The sequence below is a fragment of the Ochotona curzoniae genome, unplaced genomic scaffold (assembly GCF_017591425.1).
Source record: "Ochotona curzoniae isolate NIBS_2020 unplaced genomic scaffold, NIBS_Ocur_1.0 contig_3819, whole genome shotgun sequence".
Classification (NCBI taxonomy): domain Eukaryota; kingdom Metazoa; phylum Chordata; class Mammalia; order Lagomorpha; family Ochotonidae; genus Ochotona; species Ochotona curzoniae.
The window spans coordinates 38,412,795-38,416,754 of record NW_024466004.1 but is presented as its reverse complement, the minus strand read 5'-3'; the positions used below and the strand labels follow the sequence as shown (position 1 = coordinate 38,416,754).

At 36.8% G+C, this 3,960-nt stretch overlaps 1 non-coding gene across 1 annotated transcript; it reads left to right on the top strand.

The window, feature by feature from the left end:
• The first annotated feature begins 2,291 nt into the window (after nt 1-2,291).
• On the top strand, nt 2,292-2,398 carry LOC121158887. Its single transcript, XR_005884259.1, has one exon. It is a non-coding gene; the product is annotated as a U6 spliceosomal RNA (small nuclear RNA).
• Nucleotides 2,399-3,960: the final 1,562 nt, after the last annotated feature.

Sequence of the window (3,960 nt, the reverse complement as noted above, 5' to 3'; positions counted from 1 at the left end):
TGAATATCGCTACTTATTCTTAGTTCTTTCTACTCTGCACTCTTCCCAGCCTCCAGTAATCACTATTTTGAATTCATATCGAATGTGAATTCATAAGAGAGAGAGAGAGGGAGACAGAGAGAGGGAGAGAGAGAGAGAGAGAGAGAGAGAGAGATGATAGCTTTCATTTCCCAAATGATAATAACCATAACTGGGCCTGGCTGAAGCCAAGAACTAGGAACTGGATTTTGGTCTTACAAGAAATGTCTTAAAATATTTGATCATTTTCTATTGTTTTGCCTGGTACGTTAGCAGGAAGCTGGTTTGGAAGAAGAGTAAAGGGGTCATGAATTATCGCTCACATGTGGGGTTTTAATATTCCTAGTGGCAGCTTAACCCATGGTGCAACAATGCCAATCTCCTTGTAAAATACTTTATTTAGCTAAAATGAAAGAGGAAACCAGTCAGATGTTCTAATAAGTTTAAAGGAATATTTCAAGAAATGATGCATGTATAGACAAAGGCAAGTTCTAAATAAATTCACATTCATATGAAATGGATATCTTAAAAGATATTCAGTTGCCTTCACCAAGACACACATTCCCAGACAGCAATCATGCTGAATCCCAATAATTTCCTTCATTTGATAGGGTTGTAAAATCACTCAGACAATGTAGCATCACCCAGAAATAACTTGAAGGATGAGCAAGATATGAGACCAATTAATATCCTGCTATTTCACAGTCTTTCAGAATTGTTCCTGATGCTCTGGTGTCCAGGCCCTACCTACCCATCTGAGATGCCTCACACTAATGGCAGCTCACAGACAGTGTGCGAGAATGCTGCTTTGTTTCCTGGATTCCTGGATTGAATCAGCCAACTGACTCAATGCTGCCTTGACTCAATCAGTGACCTCAACACACCACTAACAGACAGGCGGGGATAGGGTTCTTTTATATGTATTGTCTGGGCCTCATAATGATACAGAATTGTAATTATCCACATTCATAAATCTACAAAATAACATTTGATGATCTCATATAATTTGCTTAAAGTCCTCTGGGTAACAAAATAGCAGAAGCAGGATTCAAATCCATCAGATTTCAAAGCTTCTTCCTAAGACACAACAACATCATAAGAATTGTTCTGATTCGTGTGTGTCTCAGACAATATTTTGGGGACAAGGTTTGATGAATGCACGCATGCTGTTCCTGCATGTTTGTGCTGTAGAAAATATCTCTGCAGTTCTCAAGGGATCAGAAATAGAGAAGGCTACAGAATGGACATTGCAATAGTCACATCTATCATGATGCTTTGCATTGTATTCATTTACCTGAATATAGCTATGACTTATTGAATATGGATTATTTCTTATGCTTTATATACTGATCTCAGTGATTTCACAGAACACATCCAAACAGAATGTCACTAGAAGATGTATATATGCATAAGGAATCTGAGATACAGAAAAATAGGTAAGTTTTTCCAAAGCCAAAAAGGAGAAGGTTTAGAGGGAGTTTTACTCTCTTCCCCTTGTTGCATCTTTGGATTCTTTGCACACCCACTTTTATACCTTCTGAACAAGGAGGAAGAACCAACATTCTTGTACTGGTTAAGGAGTGCTGATTCTCTCAAATGAACATATGTTTAAGTGAGGAAAAATTACTGGAGCAAATCACAGCCCATTCCCTCTGCAAACCTGATTAATCAGGACTCATGTAGTTATAGAGGATTAAATCAGAAGTGTGAGCTTAAGTAAGAGAGAAACTAAAATCTTTAGGAAGGATCTGGTGGTGATGGCTAGATTTGGGACATCAATGTCATCTGTGATTTTTCCCCTTTTTTCTTCTGTTTTTCCTCACCTCTGCTTCTCTTTAGGTGCTCGCTTCATCTGTCCTATGCAGTTATTTTCTCTTGTGCAATTTTCAAAGGAAGTGACAAACATCTGTGACTTTAAACTTCAGTGGTTTGAAACGCTGGGGAAGAAAATTACCAAGGGATAAATATTATGAAAAATACCCCTTCATCGAGGATGAGATGCTGTAAGTAGGGTTGTGGATGCTTAATTTGACTTCCTGGACCATGGGACAGCTTCTTCATTAGAGGATGCTTCATTTGGACAGCAAGCAACTCAGTAGTATGGAGGGATGAATCTCTCAATGGAAAAGAAAGAAGGTAAGCCAACACATCTGCTGGGCAGCTAAAAATATCAGATGACCATGGTACTGATTCTGTAAGAGTACATTTATAACACAAGAATAGAATTTCTTCCATTTTGCCATGCAGCATTTGACCCAATAAAAGTATATTTGGTGCTCACTTCGGCAGCACATACACTAAAATTGGAACAACGGAAAGGAGATTAGCATGGCCCCTGTGCAAGGATGACCTGCAAATTCGTGAAGCGTTCCATATTTTTTTTAAAAAGTATATTTGTTTGTGATTACTTCTAGCACTATGAATCATTATTTACATGTTCATGCTTCTTATCATTCCTTTTTACTTTTTCAAATTTTAAAATATTTTACTCTTAGTGCATATTTACAATCTTCTGGCATATTTTTATTTTAGCATATTTTTAATTGTATTCAAAGTCTCAGTGGTTAAACAAAAAAATGTAAAAAATTAAAGACTGAAGAAATGAAAAAGAAAATCAAAGGTAATTGATGCTGTTGTGTGGCCTATGAGTTAGTGAAGAAATTAATAAGAAAAACAAAAACTTTTTGAACGAATAAAAATGAAAGCAAAAGTATCAACCTCCCTGAGATGAACTAAAAACAGTATTGAAAGGGCTATAGATTTTGTATTTTGCATGAGTATTGCCTAATATCAGACAGAACATATGATACTTGTCCTTTGGGGATTGACTTCTTTCACCGAGCATAATGGTCTAGCTGGGACCATTTTGTTGAAAATATAGAATTTCATTCTTTTTAATGGCTGAGTAGTATTGCATAGAATAGATGTACCACAGTTTCTTAATCCATTCCTCTTTGGACAGGCATGGCTTGTTTCCATGTCTTTGCTATTGTGTACTGTGCTGTTGTAAATATAGGACTAGAGATCACTTTCTCAAATGCAGGTTTCATTTCTTCTTGAATTTTTCCCTTAAGTGGGATAGCTGGGTCATACGGCAGGCCAATTTTCAGTTCTCTTAATACTCTGCATACTGACTTTCATAGTGATTGTACTAACCTACACTCCCACCAACAGCGAAAGAGGGTATCGTTCTTCCTACACCCATGCCAGTAGGTGTTGTTAATAGAGTTCTGATTGTAGGCCAATCTCCCTGGGCTGCTAGGGAGCCTGATTATTTTTTCATGTGTGTGTTAGCCATTTGAATATATTCTTTTGAAAAATTCCTGTTAGTTTCCTTTGTCTATTTCTTCACAGGGTTATTTGTTTTGCTATCATTTCCTTTTCATTTCTTCAGTGGTACATTGGCCATTCAGTAGCATGTTATTTAACTATTGATTTAACTATTGATGCAATTGTACATTTTCTATTTTCTCTCTGTTAATGATTTTGTTTTATGAATTTTCATTTAAGGGAATGTATAGTAACTGTGTAGTAGAGACTGTTTTATCCAGATGTGAGGATACAATGCAGTGTGCATTTCTACTTCTAAATCAAAGATGGAATCCTATCAAAATTGTTGAACATATCCTGACTATGGCATGCTGGACTCTCTGCTATTGTCCATGCCTACAGTGCCAGGATTCACTGAAATAACAGAATGATGGACTTATGACTGATTGTGAAGGACTATATTGTTGTAATGACAAGGGGTAGGAGGAAGTCTTGAGGGAGGATGAGATTTGGGGAGCCGGAAAGGGAAATTCCAGAGCTTATGGAATTGTATCATGGAATAATTAAGTAAATAAATACATATAAAAGAAAATAGGTAAAAGGAAATAGGAGCAGAAATGGGGAAAAAGATTATTCCATGGTGTTAGCATAGGCCCTGCAGGTATTACATTT